This window comes from Plecotus auritus, assembly GCF_963455305.1.
Source record: "Plecotus auritus genome assembly, chromosome: 8".
Lineage (NCBI taxonomy): Eukaryota > Metazoa > Chordata > Mammalia > Chiroptera > Vespertilionidae > Plecotus > Plecotus auritus.
The window spans coordinates 108,852,372-108,871,980 of record NC_137782.1 but is presented as its reverse complement, the minus strand read 5'-3'; the positions used below and the strand labels follow the sequence as shown (position 1 = coordinate 108,871,980).

Below are 19,609 nucleotides of genomic sequence, written 5' to 3'. Positions count from 1 at the left end.
GCAGAGAGAGCTGGGAGAGACCCCATCGCCGGCCTGGGCTGCCTCCACCTGCAGGGCCTGCACCAGAGCAGGGCCGGGCAATGCTCCCCCACTCAGAATAGTCGTCCTGTTTTAAATCACGTGCATTTGCGTGGAGAACTTCCTCTTTGCATGGCGCACAGAATCGGTCAGTCCCAATCTACCTGTCAGCTCTTTTCATCATCACCCCCAGCTTCAAATGGTGCGGACTCCATAAAACCAAAGTAAGGATCAGGGTTCCACCGCCTGGTCGGAGGTTGTTCTGACTTCACCCTCAGCACCCACCCCCCAAATCTCTGGCTCCTGGCCGCCTGCTTCTGCCATGATTCCCCCACTGGGCCTGGGGCCTGCCCCTCCTCTGTTCTCCCAGCTAAACCCTGATGCTGAGGCCCTGCTCCGCTGCCACTTCCTCCCAGGATCTTCCTGAAAGCTCGGGCCCTCAGTAGTCCCGGTCTCTCAACTCTTAGAACTAGGACTCGTGCCCCAGAACTTAGCACCTGCCAGGCACTGCCTCCTTTGAACAGTTCTAGGCCCTCCGACGTCCAGGACAGGGATGAATCCTGCTTCTTGCGCCACCACAGTACCAGGCAGGGAGTGAGTGTGAAGCAACAGTGCAGGCGGGCAGCATTCTCCATGCTTAAGGCAGAAAAGTCCCCACCACCCTCAACCAGAAATGGACAGTGTTCTGGAAGCGACTGGCTGCAGACCGGTCATGCCTGTGGCTTAGCCTTGAAGTCACTTTGCCCACAGCCAGAGAAGAAACCTCAGCCCCAACAAAGTTGCATCGGCTCCACTGTAACACAGGACACCCCCCTTTGGGGGGTGGCAAGCGCAGAGAGAATGCCACAAAGGCCTCAGCCTGCTGCAGAGTCCAAGGCAGTGGGGTGCTGCCTGCCCACCCCCCACCAAGGCTGCACCCCACCCTCTGCCACATGCGCATCTTTGCACCTCACCACCTCGTTGCCAAGTCGCACCTTAGGTACTCTGTGTCTCAGCTGGAGAAGGTGAAGAAGCCTTCAGGGAAATCATCTACTGTGGGCAGGTGTTAAAAAAAGCAAAACCCTTTGGGCAAAGAACTTTGGCATCTGGCTGCACTGAGACCCACAAGGTGCACTGTCACCCAGGGCTACTGAGGCATGGGGGCCAGCACCGTGCCTGCGCCCACGCCCGCGCCCATGCAATCCAGTCATGAAGAAGGAGATCGTGGCCAGCAAGTGCCGCCACCGCAGCCAAGCAGTTCCAGACTCCAAGGTCAAGTTCCCGCTGCCCCACCGGGGCCTTGTTACCAGCACACACCAGGCTGCACCGCCAAGAGACCCAACACCTTCTCTGAGCTGCTGGGCCCCCTGCCCGCTGGTCTGCCCACGTCAACTCCTCGGGAAAACCGGGTGCTCAAGAAAAAAACACACACAGGACAACATGTTAGTCAATGAACTACCACCCATGCCTCCGGCTCCAACATTCTCTGGGTTCTTCTTGACCTACCCAGCGCTCACCATGCTGAATAGGGGGGGAGGAATAGAATTAGCATAGAGATTAACACAGCTTCGAGTTAGAAATTCTGATATTAGGCATTTCTAGGGGAAATTAACTAAAATTAGGTCACTCCTCAGAGAGCACAGGTTAGCATTAGGAGCCCAAGACTAGGCCCCGGCCTCTCCCCTGCACTGACCAGGTTTTTCTTTTTTATTAACTCTAGATTCGGCAAATAATACTGGAAGTGAGAGGGACCTTAGGCATCATCCGCTTGAAGCCCAGCTCTTGATAGATGAGAGGTGGAGACCCACAGGGACGGTGTTTGCACTGCTCTCTCCTTGAATCTTAGCTGGTGACCTATCAAGCCAACCTTGCTGGTCCTGTAGCCAGTAGCCGGCTAGTTGGGCTCCTTGCATTTGCCCAGGATCTCATGATGGAGCAAGCTTTCCGTAAGAGGAAGACACCAGTGAGTGCCTGTCTGACAGCCACCCCCACTCCTTACAAAATTAAGTTATAAATTAGCCTATGTTTATTGAGCACTTGCCATATATCAGTGCACCCCACATTCAGCGGCAGGTTCTTAGGGAGGTTGGTAGGTGTCCAGTCCTAAGGGGTGAGCGTGGAATTCCCAAGCCAGTCTCAGTGGCCTTATTAGCCTTGCTGTGGGACTTGTTTAGTCATGGAGAGGGGAGGTAATTGAAGCCAGGGAGGCACAAGGGGTGGTCTCCTTCACAAGGGAAACACGAGAGGAATGTCCCTTCCTCTGGACATTGCCATCTGTGTGATGCATGTGGCAGCCTTCTTGGGGCTGTGAGGAGAGGGAGCCTGAAGCCGAGCCCAGGTGGCAGTGAGAAAGGAGGGCGGGGACGGATGAGGCCACAGAGTCTCTGATTGTTAGCCAGTCCTGGAAAGGCCGTCCTTAGGGCTCCTGATCAGGAGGTGTGCAGTCCTCACTGTGTTTTTGCTTATTTCAGTTGTAGAACCTGCTCTGTTGGAGCAGTCCAGCCGCCGTGCTCTATTACAGGGCCTTTGAGGGAGCTGTGGGAACAGACCTTCCCACAAAAACCTCGAGAAGTTTTTACACGTCTGCCTGAGAGTTCCTATCCCAGGAACAAACCAGCCTGGTTACAACAGCCAACAAGTCACAGCTGGAGCCGATGTGGCCACAAGTCTGCCCCTCAGATACCGTAATTTGGTTTCCACAAAAACCCCTTGAGCTCATCATCCTTAAGTCTTGTATTCCTTGGTGAGATGCAGATTGAACACCACAGGCGGCTGGCATTCAGAGGCTTACTTTATTTGCTTTAAACATGGGAGAGCAATGGAATCGGTCTTTTCAAACAGAGATTGGGCTAGGAGGAGGGTTTCAGGAGCCAACTTGATGGTGACCAACTGTGATCCATGCTGCCTCTCTCTGGGCCCCTCACCTCCTCTGGGAGGGTCCTTGGACCTGCTCAGTGTCATAGCTGTCTGGGGCCCTGCACTAAAGCTGGGTTTATGGAAATGGAAGGATTTCTATGAAGTCATGTTGGAAAGCTCATGTGCCGTGTGGTCTTAGACACACCACGCTACCGCCCTTTTCTGGGGGTCAGGCTAGCTGGTCGCCAGGTTCTTTGCTGAGCAAACATTTTCTGGATCCTCTGAAGTGAGCAGGTGGGTAAAGCAGGTTAAGAATGCAGGTAGCTGGAGGAATTCCAACTTGTTGAGGCTGTGGTGTTAGCGGCAGTATTACAGTTAATGAAACTTAAGGAATAAATTAACCTATGTTTATTGAGCACTTGCCATATACTAGGCATTGTGCTAATTAAGAACATTACAGCCCTGGCCAGGCAGCTCAGTTGGAGCATTGGCCTGTACACCAAAAAGTTGCAGGTTCCATTCCCAGTCAGGGCACATGCCTAGGTTGTGGGTTTGATCCCCAGTTGGGGCAGGTATGGGAGGCAACCAGTCAGTGTTTCTCTCTCTTTCTTTCTCTAAAAATCAATTTTAAAAAATAAATAACATATCCTCAGGTGAAGATTTAAAAAAAAAAAAAAAGAATATTACATGCGTTTTCTCAGTTAGTTCACCTAGCAACCCTACAAGGTTGCCATTGTTATTACCCACCTTAATACCAATGAAGCAGCTGAGGCTCAGAGAGTATAAGTGATTTTCCCAAGGTCACACAGCCACCAAGCAGAATAGACCAAATGTGTGTCTGGGTCTGATTCTAAAGCCTACATACCATTCTGAGTCAAGTGGCAAAATCATTTAAAAGTGCCTACTGAAGCCAGAAGGGCTGGTCATGTACCCGACTTGCTGGGGAAGTTTGACTCCTCAGAGAGCACAGGTTAGCATTAAGAGCCCAAGACTTGGCTCCAGCCTCTCCACTCACCAGCTGTGCAACCTTGAGCTTTTTTGTTTTGCCTTCTGTAAAGTGGACACAATGATAGCTGGCTTTCCTATTTCATAGGTTTATTACAAGGCTCAGAGAAGGGATTTCAAAAGAAAATGCTTTGAAAAATGTAAACAACTATATAAATTCAAACATATATACTATTAAAAGTAGTCAAGTAAGGACAAGTGACACAAGGCAAAATAGATTAGAGCCGCATCAAAATTTAAAAAATCGTTTTGCTGCAGAGGATACCATCAAGAAAGTGAAAAAACAATGCACAGACAGGGAGAGAACATTTGAAAATTATATATCTGGTAAGGGACTTGTACCCAGAATTTATAAAGAACTACTACAATTCAATAATAAAAAAAAAAACTTTAAAGGGCAAAGGATGTGACTAGACATTCTCCAAAGAAGATGTACAAATGGCCAATAAGCACATGAAGAGAGATGTTCGACATTGTTAGGCATCAGGGAGATGCCAGTCAGACCTGCAATGAGCTCCCACTTCACTCCCGTTTCTGTGGGTGAATAGAAAGAGAGACAGTGACAAGTGTTGACAAGCATGTGGAGAAACTGCACCCTCATACACACCTGGTGGGAATGCCACATGGTGATGCTGCTTTGGAAAAGTCTGGCAGTTCCTCCAGGGATTAAACATAGAGTTACGACAGGACCCACAAGTCCACTCCCAGGCATATACTCAAGAGAAGTGAAAATGTATGTCCACACAAGAACTTTTACACAGATGTTCATAGCTTTATCCATAATAACAGAAAGTGGAAATAGCACAGTGTTCATTCACTGATGAATGGGTAAGCAAAAGGTGGTTTATCTCTGCAGTGGAATGTCGCGCAGCCACTGGATTGTGCTGATATATGCTACAACATGGACACTACTTAAAAACATTATGCCAAATGAAAGAAGCCACACACAGAAGACACCTACTGTATGCTTTCGTTTATATAAAATGTCTGTATGGGCAAATTCATAGCAATAGAAAGATTAGTGGTTACTTAGGACTGGAACAAGTGGAATGTGGGTAGGGGAGATGATGAATGACTACTAACAGGTATAGGGTTTCTTTAAAGGGGGAGCAAAATATTTTAAAATTAGATTGTGATGATGGCCGCATAGCCCTGTGAATATACTCAGACACATTGAATTACACTCTTCAAACAGGTGGAATGTGTGGTGTGTAAATTACATCTCAGGGAAGCTGATATTTTTTTTAAAGCAGTGAGGGAGTTCCCATAAAGTATTATAGCTGCATGGATTACAGCATTCCCATGAGAACAGCTGGGGGGTGGAGCGGGGAGGGGGGCTGCACTGTGTGAAGCCTCCTCAAACTAGAAATATATATAAGTAAATTAAGAGCTAGATACATGAGGACACAGTGGCAAGATCTCTAATTGGCTGTTCCTTTAAGATACTCAAAAGGTACAAGAGGTGCCTTTACAGCAGAACCTCTTTCTCCCAGGACTGTCACACTGAAGCATGGAGCTCAGCAGGGGGCAGTAGGTCTCTCGTGTCCCCACGTGATTTCATCTCTAGAAGCTGTCCCTGGGCACCCTGCCCCTGAGGACGGGTGAGAAAGGAGCTCAGGCCAGCATTAAATTACGATAGGCCAGAATCTCTCAGCATCCTGTGGTAGACCAGGTGGCTGAAAATCAATCGCGTTGGGAGACTCCCTGCTCACCTCCAGAGGCACAGAGTTGGGGCAAAACATGCTGAGGAAGTTAGAAGAGCTGCATTTGTCTTATGAGCAGGTCAAACGAAACACTGCTGAGGTCGTTCATCTGCGTGGCCGGCCGACTCTCAGCAGCTGGAGCATGAACACCCACACCGGCAGGACCATCCCCACAGCCAGCCAGCTCAGCCTCACAGAGGCCAGCGGCTTGTGTCTCACCGCCCCAGATTCCCACACTCCCACCATGTAGCCTTCGCCTCACCCAGGGGTCAGCTTTCCGCCCAGGGAAGTGGCTGCGCTGGTGGGTCCTGCAGCTTCTGGCAGCTGGACCCAGGCCCTCCAGAGCTGCTGACACATTGCAGCTCCCACCCAAATTGCCAAGAGAAGGACATTGAATTTCCTGCTTTAAGGTTCTCTGACCAAACAGGACTTTTGTCACTGTGTCACTGGTGGTACCACCCACGTGACTGTAAGGGAAGCATGTTTGTGTCACCAGAAGCAGCTGCTTCTTGGCAAACGGCGCCCAGGCACAGCATGGAACGGCACCTGCCGTGGTCTCACCTGGCTGTGTGGTGCAGAGGTGGCCCGGCCAGGCCGAGGCAGGGCTTTCAGAGAGCATTCCACATGGGCTCAAGCCTAACAGCCTCCAGGGCGCTCACCCAGGATGACTCCCGCCTAAGCCCTGGCCGTCACCCTAACCAAATGTGCAGATGTTCTCTGCTTCCGGAGATGTTTACATACCCCCACCGAGAACACTGCAGAAGGGACCAGAGGGCTCCACCCGCTTCAGAGCCTTCAGTCCAGAGAAGATAGCTGAGTGGAGAATGTTCTCTGATGGGCCCTTGTTTAGAAATATATAAAGAAAACATTGTTTTAGAAAGACAGGAACTATCAGCAGGCCCAGGAATATTTGGGAACCAATGTATATCTGTGTGTGATTGTTTTTTCCCCTTTATTTATGAAATGCTTTTCTCCCTGGTTGAGTCACATGTGGTTCTTTATTCAACTACAGCAAGACTTTGTTCCAAATGGGACCCAGAGCCTAAGCCATAGCTTTTCTTGTCTTAGTCCACTTAGAAGAGAACATTCTTCACCCATCCTAAAAAGGAAACCTGATAAATCCAAAGAATTAATATTTCTTATCAAATATCATTAGTCAGGTGTGAATGCTGTAAACTCGGGAATCTTAAGCTCAAGAATGTTGTGGTGCTGTTCGAGCAGATGCCCGAAGGCATGGCCCCAGTCTAAGCCAGGGGAGCAGAGCATCAGGCAGCTGGTTAAGAATTCTTGGCTATTGTCATCCATGACACGTGATTTCATAAAGGATGGAAACCCAGGAAATGACCAGAGCACCATGAGGTGACATCTGTGCTCTCTGGTGTCTGAAATTGGTGGTCCAGCCTTGTGTCTGAAAGCTTTTCATAGAATTGGAATTTGGGCATTAGTTCCTCATTCCCTGTAAGACAATAGAAATGGCCCAATTGGCTCCTCAGGAGGCTCTCTGGATACTTCTGTTTGTAACACAAAGAATTCCATATGCTTCAGTGGCATCAACAGTAAGACATAGTTCATGTCTAAGTTTACGGACCATCCATGTTACTGAATTTCTCTCCTGCTAAATGTGGCAAGTTCAGCTGCCTTTTATCATCCCCTAAGGCCACCAGGAGGTTTGGGAGACCTCTGGAGTATGCACGGTGCTGTGTAAGTCTTCTTTATGGCCTTCCCGCCTTCCCCAGGCCATGTCCTATTCCTAGCTCCTCCTAGTTCACAGTAACGGAACTGTGCTGCCGCTCCTTCCTTCTCACCTTTACCAGGTTGTCTTACCTGAGCCCTAGGAGTTCCCCTTCAGGCTGCAGCCACCATCCCACTGGAAGTTTACCATCTGCTAGACTACATCCCCCATGTTTCCTTTTTGGACCTAAATACTTACCTTTCTTAAATGTCCCCTTGTATTGAAAAGCAGTCTTCTAAATAACTATTTGATCAAAGGAGAATTTAAAACTATTACAACAATCTATTTAGAAAGTAAAGAAAATAAAAACAGCATAATGAGGATGATCGCCTGCAATTATAGGCATACTCAAAGGCAAAATGATGGTCCCAAATGCTTCCATTATTAAAGAATAAAAATAGCTGAAATAAGCCTTCAACTCAAGAAGTTTGTAAAAGTACCATAAAATAAACATGGAAAATGTAGAAGACAGCACAGCCAGATAATACAGGAATTATAATATATATTAAAAGCTGCTTCTTTGAGAATAAAATAGAAAAACTTTTGACAGATATAATAAAGAAAAAGGGAAGAGAAAGCAAAGTTTAGAGCAAGTGATATACTAGATACATTTTATATTTATCGAGAATATTATATAAATTTTGTTAAATAAATTTGAAAATATAAATAGATTTGTTTGGAAAATATACAAATTGATGAAAGAAAGAATGGATACTAACTAAGGAATAAATTGTAAAAGACACCAAAGTATTGCCATTCTAAAAGGCTCTAGGACTAGATGGTTTTACTGGTTGTAAGTTCTAAATTTTCAAGAAACAGATAATTCTCGTTGTATTTAAACTTTTCTAGAACATTGTGAACAGGTAAAACACACTCCAATTTATTTTTAAAGCTAAAACTACCAGTATGTAAAACCTGCCAAAAATTGCCCCCAAAATACAAAATAGGAAAACATAAATATATGTCAAGTTCACCAGTAAATACAGATCCTCCCAAAATCCTGAATGAACACCAGCAAGCTAATTTCAGTACTATATTAGCAGAATTAACTTTCACAATTAAATATACTTGGAAGGTATAGTATATGTTCTATTGGAGAAAAGTGAAAAAATTGGAAAATATAGGCAAGTTCAAAACTATTGAATCCTCATAATTCTGCCATCCAAAAATGTCCACAGTTAACCTTTAAGTATATATCCTTCTAGTGGTTTGTTCCTCTGTTTATGTATTTTGTAATTATGATTATGCTGCTTTGTAGCAAACAGACTATCAGGGAACTACCACACACATATATCCTGTAAGTTCCTTCTCTGCTTGTGTTTTCTAAATTGTGTTTGACGGTCAAAGGTCCTCAACTTAGGGGGCAAAGGCGGCCCACAGAACAGGTGCCCCATGCACCTGCACAGATCCCCATGTGCCCCTCCCCTGGAGGGTGTCACACCTCAGTCCTTCCATGCTTGGGCCTTACATAACTAGTCAAGAAGATTTAGGCAATCTGTGTGCTTAATAATCCCACGTAAGAGCCAGATTATAGACACAAGGACCCTTTGATTCTTAAATAAAATCCAATCAGCAAAACCCTATCCTCCCCAGGGAAAAAGCAGGGTCAGCACCTAGGGTTCCTGATCTGCATACTGAAAAGCTCATTTCCTCAGCAGTGCACTGTGAGGACTTTCATGATAGGAAGTATTCTGCGAATATGTCTATAGTGACGTATTCCTTCGTAAAGGTATGTCATTATTTCTTTAACCCCCTGCCGTTGGGCATTTGGGTTGTTTACAAATTCTTTCCTATTGCAAATAATATAAGCATATATCCTTGTAAATAAGTGTTTTAAGCATCCCTAATTATTTTTATACTAGAGGTCCAGTGCACACGGGCAGGCGGGGGGAGCAGTTCCGCACGTCCTGTGGGGGATGTAGGCATGCTGGGGTTGATGGAAGTGTGGCAGAGGGGCGGGGGGTGGGGGGAGACTTCTGCGCACCATGGTCTGGGACTGTTGCAGGTGCGCGTGGGTGACAGCACGCTGCGGGCCCCTCAGTCCAGCCTGCACCCTCTCCAATCCGGGACTCCTCGGGGAATGTCCAACTGCCGGTTTGTGCCCGCACTTTTAACAGATGACAGTTCCATTGTTGTTTCTTTCTTTTCATGCTTAAACCCACTGACTGGAATTAGTGGGTATTCAAAGTGTGTATACATTTTGGGAGGACACCCTGTATATCTCTAGTCAGTGGTGAAAGGAACCAATGGCGGATTTGGAACACCCAGACAGGGAACCTCGCTCACTCCCCGCATGTCTCCCCACTCCACTTTCCACCTTTTCGGGCAGTGGGAGAATCAATGTTTTCTCTCATTAACTCGGAAAAGCACGTCCTGTCACCCACTGCCCAGCAGGAGTGCGCTAGGCCCCAAGCAGCAAGGCTCAGTCAGGGCAGCCTTCGCTCATGGGTGCTGGCACCCAAAGTGCACATTCCTCCTCTGCAGTCGCCCCGACTATCCCACCGTTTCACAGAGAGGACAGAATTTCTCGCCTCCTCTGGGTTCCCGATCTTGAATGCTGACTGAAAGCACCTCAGCGAGGGCCGCTCTCGCCCACCAGGTGTGTCTGTCCGCATCTGCTCCCACCTCAGCACCTGCATTAGCCCCATGGAGGTGATCTCGTCACTGCACTGGCCTCCACAGGAATAGGACATCACCACTCTGCCCTCTCACTGTCATCTCACAGGCGCCCACCCTCAGCACCCAGAACACCCAGACACTCTCCAAAGGATGTGAGCATGCCGGAGGGGACGTGCGCACGTCCTGTGGGGGGTGTAGGCATGCTGGGGTTGATGGAAGTGTGGCTGAGGGGCGGGGCGGGGAACTTGCACGCGCCATGGTCCAGGATTGTTGCAGGTGCGGGTGGGTGACGGCGTGCTGGGGGACGTTCACATGCCAGCGGGGGAGGAGAGGATGCACGCACCAGAGGCCTGCAGCTGTGCAGATCCACAAACCCCCGTGGCACAGCCAGTAGGACGTCAATCTGGCCTGCCATGGTGGCTGTCCCTGCGATCGCGCACCTTCTGGGCCAGGAGGTGGGACTTGTGCAGCCACTCCTCGGCATTGATGGCCTGCAGGTGCTACTTCAGCTCGGCCTGCAGGCTCCGCTTGGCGCGCTCACGGCTGCCACCACTGCCATGTGGGTAGTATAGGCCGCCCTCCACTGGCCCGCCTCCCCCGCCCAGAGGCTCTCCACGCGTGCACTGCCCACAGGCCATCTTTGTCATGGAGTGACCCTCAATTTGCATATCCCCTTCTTATTGGCTGTGGATGTTTCCATCTTTGTTGCGGAGTTACAGTCAATTTGCATATTCCCCTTTATTAGATAGGATGGTAAATGTCTGGGAGTAGAATCTCAGCTTTGTCCCTTATTTGTCTCTTATTATCCTCACCCATAAAGTAACAGAATAATACTTACCCTGTGAGGGGGCAACAAAGGCATAAAGTAATAAAATAATCCTGAGGGGGTGGGGGCTGGAGGGAGGTATTGTCCATTGTCCTGAGTCACTATTTTGTGTTGGAATATGACTGTTTCCTTCCCTATGGGTACTGGGTACTCTATTCTGACTTACTTATAGAGCTTTTCTTGGGTTTTTCTAAATTCATGAAAAATGTGCAGTTTTTGCATTGTCAACAAATAGTGCTTTAACTTGCTTTGTAGTGCTCACAGCCGATTTCATCTACTTTTTATGATTCTGTAGTGTGTGTGATGGTTACACTTTTTCCCTTGGAGAAGCCCAGAGCAGCTGACTGTTGCAGGGTCTGTGTGTGGCCAAGTGTCTGTCAGCTCCCTCCTCCCAAGCACACGCAGCACACATGTGTGCTGTCACTCTGATGTGCCTGGCACAAAGTGGATTCTTAACAAATGTCACCCCGATATCACCCTTTACCCCCACGCCATTTCCTCTGAACATAACTTTTACAGTACTCACCTTTTCATCCTTAACATTTTTATAGGCTCGTTTCATGAGCCATTTTTCTCACAAGGCTACCTATATGCACTGTTAGTGGCATGTTCTTTCTGGCTTTGAACACATACTTATAAAATCTGAGCTTCATCTCCACAATGAGTGGTTCTGACATAAATGAATGAATGCCTAAATTGACTCTATGCTATATGGGTAAGCACTGTAGCAGAGACCTGCATGGCTGTTTCATTGATCAGCCTTTGAGACAATTAACCAGACCTGGAGGTTGGAAGTGTTGAGCGAAAACGTCCCTCCCACTGATAAATGTCAAGATACTGATGTGCTTTTCCCTGTCCCTCCTGCTAAGTTTAGGAAAATTCCTAGATGTCACATTTAAAACAAACATAAGACAAAGCTTAAGAGAAGGCAGATCAGCTCGGAGTTCAGGGTCCAGGAAAGACAGGGCGGCGAGCTCCCTGGGTGTCCTTTTGTCTCAGATAGCTCAGAGGGGACTCTGGAAAAGCCAGCAACTTGAAAATGCCAGTAGGCACAGATTTTTTTTTAAATACCCCGGAAAGCCAGTTCTCTCTAGTCCAAGGACCAGGAAATGGGTATCCTAGCAAGAAGGAAACATTTAGACAGCAATTGCTCTATTCCAGCCCAACACCATGGAAAGAAAAAGAAGTGACCCCCTCTCCTCCTCCTCAGCAAAGGCCAAATGGGAGCCTGACTTCTACTGAAATTTTAAGTTTCAATGAATGAGCTCAACAGTGGGATGAAGAGAATAGGGGAAAGGTTCTGTGAACCTGAAGACAGAACCAGAGAAATCACCAACATGAACAATAGTGAAAAACTAAAGAGGAAAAAAAGAAGAAAAAAGAAAGGACAGAGCCTCAGGGACCTGTAAGTCTCTAACAAAAGATCTGTTTGTGTCATCAGAGAACCAGAATGGGAGGAGGAAAAGTGTGAGGCTGAAAAATTATTCAAAAAGCATTTAAAGTAATAATACAAGTTTCTGAGTTTTGCAAAATATGCAGAAACCTACATTTCTGTTTGGGAAAGCTGAGCAAAACCCAAACAGAATAAAACCAAATACATTCATGCCAAGATATATCTGAGACTAAAAGACAAACTTCTGAAAATAAAAGACAAAAGGAAAAAAATCTTGAAAGCAGGAATAAACACCACCTTACCTGCAGCGGTAAACAATGAAAACGATTCGAATGGCACTGCTTTCAGAAACCATACAAGCCAGAAGGAAGTAGCAAGTAATTTTTCAAGTGTTGAAAGAAAATAATTTTCAATCTAAAATCCTATATCCATTGAAAATTTCCTTCAGGAATGAAGGACAAATGAAGACATTCTGAGATTTAAAAAAAAAAAAAAAAAAACTAAACTAAAAGCACTTGTCACCCACCAGGAGACCTACCCAAAAAGAATGGCTAAAGAAAGTTCTTGAAGCAGAAAGGACATGTTAAAAGAAGGAACCTTGATAAAATAAAATGATGTCAAGAAGGAAAATAGAAAGAGTAAAAATGGGGTAAATATGATAAATTTCCCTTCCATTCTTGTGTTTTCTAATTGTGTTTGATGGTCAAAGATAATTTGAAAAATGGTCTGATGTGGTTCTCAGTGTAGGTAGAAAAAATACTCAAGACAATTAAGGAGGCAGGGTTTCCACCCTTCACCTAAACTGGTAAATGATAATACCAGTAGATGGTGATAATTTATATGTATTGTAGCATCTATAAAAATGATTCAAGACTCTGAACAAAGAGATGAATTTAAAAAGCACTGTAAATAAATCAAAATGTAATTCTACTTTTATTTACTTATAATTCTATCATAGTGGTTGCCAGAGGCTGGAGTAGGGGGGCAGGAATGGGTTAACTGTTTTGTTTTTAGTTTCAGTGAATTGAATTTAAATATATAGATAATTCTAAAACAAATTTTAAGGGACAGGAAGGCAGAAAAAAGAGGGATCAAACAGAAAACAAAAAGCAAAATGGCAAATTTAAGCTCTAACCATATCAATAATTATATTAAATGTTAAAGGCCTAAATTCACGAATTAAAAGAGAGGATAAATAAATATAACCCAACTATATGCTAAATTGAGTTTCACAGGAAACTCAATTTAAATATAACAATACAAGTAGGTTGAAAGTAAAAGGATGGAAAATATATACCATTAAAACATTAATCAAAAGAAAGCCAAAATGGCTATATTACTATCAGATAAAGTACACTTCAGAGCATAGAAAAGTAACAGGGATATAGTGGGACATTACATACTGGTAAAAGAGTCAAGTCCGCAAAAAGACATAGCATTCTTAAATTTGTAACTACCAAACAATAGAGTCCCAAACTAATAAAACAGTTTCTCGGTTTCTTTAAAACCTACACATACAATTATCATGCAATCCAGCAAATACACTCCTTGGCATTTGTCCCAAAGAAATGAACAGATACATGCACACAAAAACCTACACACAGATAGCAGACTTATTTGTAACTAGAGGCCCGGTGCACAAAATTCGTGCACAGGGAGGGTGTCCCTCAGCCCAGCCTGCACCCTCTCCAATCTGGGACCCCTCGAGGGCTGTCCGACTGTCCGTTTAGGCCCGATCCCACCAGGATCGGGCCTAAACGGACAGTCGGACATCCCTCTCACAATCCAGGACTGCTGGCTCCCAACTGCTCGCCTGCCTGCCTTCCTGATTGCCCCTAACTGCTTCTGCCTGCCAGCCTGATCACACCCTAACCACTCCCCTGCCAGCCTGATTGATGCTTAACTGCTCCCCTGCCAGCCTGTTTGCCCCTAACTGCCCTCCCCTGCAGGCCTGGTCACCCCTAACTGCCCTCCCCTGCAGGCCTGGTCACCCCTAACTGCCCTCGCCTGCAGGCCTTGTTCCTCCCAACTGCTCTCCCCTGCAGGCCTGGTCCCCCCCAACTGCCCTCCCCTGCAGGCCTGGTCACCACTAACTGCCCTCCCCTGCAGGCCTGGTCACCCCTAACTGCCCTCCCCTGCAGGCTTGATCGCCCCCAACTGCCCTCCCTTGCAGGCCTGGTCCCTCCCAACTGCCCTCCCTTGCTGGCTATCTTGTGTCCACATGGGGGCAGGATCTTTGACCACATGGGGGCAGCCATCTTGTGTGTTGGAGTTATGGTCAATCTGCATATTACTCTTTTATTAGATAGAATAGAGGCCTGGTGCATGGGTGGGGGCCAGCTGGTTTGCCCTGGAGGGTGTCCCGGATCAGGGTGGGGGTTCCCTTGGGGCGTGGGGTAGCCTGGGCGAGGGGCCTGTGGTGGTTTGCAGGCTGGCCACGCCCCCTGGTGACCCAAGCGGAGGCCCTGGTATCTGGGATTTACTTATCCTTTATAATTGAAACTTTGTAGCCTGGAGCGGAGCCAAGCCTACTGCTTGCTCCCTGGCGGCAGCCATTTCTGTTGGGACATATGTACCTTCTATAATTGAAACTTTGTAGCCTTAAGTGGAGGCCTGGGCTGGCCAGGGTGTGCGGAAAGCTTGGCTTCCTCCATCGCCGCGGGCAACCCTAGCCTCCTGCTCTTTCCAGCTCCGTGGCTCCCGCCATTTCTGTTTGGTTTTATGTATCTTCTCTCATTGAAACTTCGTAGCCTTGAGTGGAGGCCTAGGCCGGCAAGGGCAGGCAGAAAGCTTGGCTTCCTCCATTGCCGGGGAAACCCAAGCCTCCCTCCTGCTCTCTGTGGCCATAGCCATCTTGGTTGGGTTTATTTGCATATTCGCTCCTGATTGGCTGGTGGGCGTGGCTTGTGGGTGTAGCAGAGTGATGGTCAATTTGCATATTACTCTTTTATTAGATAGGATAGCCAAAAACTGGAAACAGCCAAAATGTCCCTGAATGATGGAATGGTTAAACATCCATACCATGGAATCAATAAAACATAACAAACCATTGATATACTCAACACCTGGAGGGACCTCAGCATTATGCTGATAAAAAAAAAGAGAAAGCCCATCTCAAAAGAATATATACTATGATGTTTAAATTTTTCTCAATAAATCTCATTTAAAAATAATGCACACTATCTGATACCTTTTATTTAACATCCTTAAATTGAAAAAAATTTTAGAAATGGAAAACAGATGAGGAGTTGCCAGGGGTGTGAGGTGGTGGGGCTGAGAGGTGGGTGTGACTGAGAGGTGTATGATGGGACAGGTCTGTGTTTTAATTGTGGGGGTAGCTACGTGAATCTACATGTGATGAAATGTCATAGAACTATATGCACATTGTTCCATTAACAGTTTTCTGTAATTATATGAGATGTGGCCATGAGAGAAACTGAGTGAGGGGTACATGAGACATCCCTACATTTTTGCAACTTCTGGTGAATCAGTAATTATTTCAAAATCTTAGAAACTTCTAAGTAAGTGGACTGAGAGCCAGTGTTACTTTTGTTTAGCCTCTTGTTGGCCCTGCTCACCTAAATCCTGAGAGAGTGAAACTCCTAGTCGTGATCTTTTTTGTTCATTCTTTTACATGGAACCGTCTGAGGCCTTCAGAATGTGTGATAACAGGACATGGATCAGGATCTCCGACTGGCGCTCACAGGCCTCCACTGACCACAGATGCGTTTCATTGCTGACATACAGTGGAACTTTTCATTGTCAGAACTTTGCAAATTAGGTGCTAGCATTTTAAAATCAGGAGATTTGAAATAAACATCAGGATTTGGGGCTTTATCTGAAAAGTCGAAGGATTTGGTTAACACTGGGCTCTCATTTCCACCTGGCAGAGCGAGGCTGGCCTGGGGAACGTATCTGGGCTCCAGGTGGACACCTTGCCCGTGAGGAAGCCATGGGTCTGCTGTCATTTATCATCACACATTACACATTTGTTTTCCTTACACCTGCACACTTATTCACTTATGCTACTTGCCTTGCCTCTGTAGGTTTTCTATTTGTAACCGATAATATAGATGGTAGCTTTCTAAAGATACCAGTTTTATGAAATCCTACGCAGCCCCAGAGCAACAGAAAAAATACATATGTGTATATACCAACATTTCCTGGGCTACTTCGTAGTATAATAAAATACATGGTATCAGGAATCAGTTTTACACAGTGTCAGGAATCATTATTTCATTAAGTCAATCAACATTATTTGAGATACAAGGGTAACTTAGGTAATCCCTATCCTCAGTGTGGAAAGGGCTACAGCAGAGAAAGGCGCGGTGTGCTGCCAGGGCTCGGGCGAGGAAACGGCCGCCATGCCTGGGGATTGGAAAACCTGTGCAGAACAGGGAGCCCTGCAGCTCGGTCCTGAGAGGGAGTGGAGGGCAACCAGAGGGGAGAAAGGGCTTCTGGCGGAGATGGCCCGGCAAAGGCACGCAGCCAGAAACCGACACACACTATCAAAGTGATAGAAATGGTCACGGCCAGGATTTCAGATGGACCCATGGTTGAGGCCAGACCACGAAGAGCTTCAAAAGCCATGTGTTAGCAGAAGAATTGTTCCTGGCAATAATGCAGAACAAACAAAAATACTTCAGTCCAGGGCCCACAGTCCTGTCAGTTTTGGTTTTTGGAAGATAACTCCAGCAATGCGAACCCTCTTGTGCCAGCTTTTACCATTTTCACGTCTCATCATTGGTTATAGTTTTAGATCAAATAATAGCAATACTAGCAAACGTGCTTTCTATACAGGACCCTGTTGCCAGGGCACTGATTACAGTTTGGAAATCAAGCATTTGTTGAGTTCACCCTGAGTGCTGAGTGAAAAGGGGCATCGCCCTTCTGTGTCGTATCACTTGGCCAGGGCCCTGGGCGCCCACACAGTGCCAGCCGGGCAGAGAGCCTGACCCCGGCACTTGTTGATTGAAAGCATGTGGATGCCTGTGGGTACTTATCCAGCCCACACGCCCTTGGCCGGCAGGACACCCTGGCCTGGGAGACCCAGGATTTGTCATTTAGTTTCCAGATCCTTTCTGTTACTGTCTGTGTTCAGACTTGGCCCAGGCCGGCTTCTGCAGGGATGTGTCACTGCAGCCAAAGGCAGGGGCACAGCAAGCGGGTCATTAGGATAAAGCCAGGACTCTCCAAGGGGCAGTGGGTCCTGACCACTAACAAAACCAGCAAGACATTACACGACATTAAAATATAAAAATTCAATAGCCATCCGAGAGGGAATGGGGCTAAATCATAGCACATGAAACTTAGAGTACATTTAAAGAAATAGTCTCTGAAAGGAAAAAGTGTTAAAATTGGGAGAGCACAGAGGTGCTGAGATCCCCTTAAATATTCTTTTATTGGAAAAGATAAAGTGTAACCTTTTTGAAAGGTTAAATGCTTTTTTTAAAAAACTCATTAAACTAATGATGGATTTTTTTTTCTATTGATTTTTTTAGTCAGTGATCACATGTGAACACCTACTATGTCCCAGTTATGGTGCTAAGCTGGGCAACACAAAGATTTATTCCATGATCTCATCAATGTTTTCACGTCTGCAGACTCAACCGCACCATGTTCCTGGTATGACATAGGGCCCAAGAGCACGCATAAAAACTGTCCAAGACCGTGTCATCATGTCAACTATTCTAATGCTATTATTTCAGGAAAAAGTTAGATTTTTAAATTAATTTTTAATACCTCCGGTACAAAAACACGAGATCTTTCTGCACACTGAAACGTTAACTATCTGCAGCCCCATCTTCCTTCGGGGAGGGCTCTCCAATACGTCATCTCCCGTCTTCTTGATTTCCTGTCTCCAGAGAGCCCTTTTATCAGTCCTCGTCTGCGGTGGTGACCGCATCCCCACTCCTAGTCTTCACTGCCACCTCCCTGTGCAGCTGCTCCCGGAGGCTCCGTGTGCTGAGACCGGAGCGCTGCAGCTGCGGTCAGCCGGCCAGCTGTCCCCCAGGCACCTCGGGAGCAGCCTTCATGGAGGTGGATGTGGGCAGTTCCTTGGTCCCAGAACGGGGCCACAGAGCTCTCCAGCTCCCACCCTTACCATGATTCTTCCTGGCGACATACTCTCTACTCGGACCATTGAACCACAAATATATTCAATCCTGACCCACAGCAGCGTGAGCCTATGCCCGTGGAGCAAAGCATGAAGAAAAACCTAAAATGCTTGGCTCTCCCCACTGTTTTAAAAACAAATAATAGTTATGCCAGTGAGACTGTCCTTGTCAGGGAATTCCCACTTTGAGGAAGGAAAGCGTGAAAGCGTGAGGCTTTCTGTCAATCTGATAGACCAGAGGCTCTGTCTTCTTGGGCTGTGGCCTGCTCCTGCAGGGCAGCCTCGCAGAAGAGGCGGCATGGGCACGGCTCAATGGACATTTCCCAGAGATCAAAGAGCTGCTTTTCAAAGGCCATCCGGTCGCGTTGGGGTGCAAGCCCCCTGGAACTCCACACCCAGCGCCCGCATCACATGCTCTTTGTTGTTGGAACTGGAGCAGGTAGAACATCCTCATCAGGGACCCAAGCCTTTGGCCATCACATAAAACCAGCCAACGTGCTCCTTATTCGTCTTGGTTTCCCAGTCTTCAGAAACGGGCATCCAAAGGGGGGCGGGGCACTCTCTTCCCTCCACCATGTGTGGCTTCGCTTTGGGGGCTTTTGGATTTGGTTTGGCTTTATTAGCGGGCGGTGTTGGTTTGTGTTTTGGAGTTTCCCCACCCCAGTGTTTTGGGGGCCCCCTGACAAACGATTAACGTGGATCTCAAGTGTTCATGTTGGGTCAGAGACTGATAGTCTCTTTTGTTTGTAATGACTTTATTGATAGTAGCCATCTCAGCTTCGCCAGCAGAAAAGATGGGTTTTCGTTCATAAGGAAGAAAGCCATTTTACAGCCTTTGATCACTAACCTCCCTTCTAAAGAGCCAGGACTGCTCGCTCAACACCAGACACAAACGAGAGGCTGCACGAGAAATCCCTGCCGCTCAGGCCGGGCACGAGCAGGCAGATGCCACCTGATGTTGAAGGGTTTGTCAGACCATGGTGTGGGCCGTGACACTGGGAGAAATAAAAACCTCTAGGCAAGGCTACGTTCCAGTGCACTCTTTCCCTGACCTGCAGTTCACAAATTGCTTTTATTTTCAGGTGTTTTTGTCTTGTCATGCTCCTGGAAGCCGGGTTCCAATGAGTAATAACCCCTTCACCCCCCACCCCCGCACCCCCACACTAAGGATTTATGCGATTCCGTCCTTGGCAGAGCATTTGTCAGAGACGTAAGGGGCCGGTGAAAATGGTCCCTGACCTTGTCCAGGCTGAACTGCACTGAGGCCTCGCCCCTGCCAAGCCCAGCGCCCAGCCTCCACTCACGGTCCGTGGTCACAGTGGGAGGGGCAAGCAAGTATTGGTTGTCACATGAGAATGTGATC

General features: G+C 47.0%; 1 protein-coding gene across 7 annotated transcripts in view; it reads left to right on the top strand.

Annotated features, from left to right (window-relative positions):
- Positions 1–19,609, top strand: part of AFF3 (ALF transcription elongation factor 3) — a 559,583-nt gene that overhangs the window by 470,642 nt on the left and 69,332 nt on the right. The window lies entirely within an intron of this gene.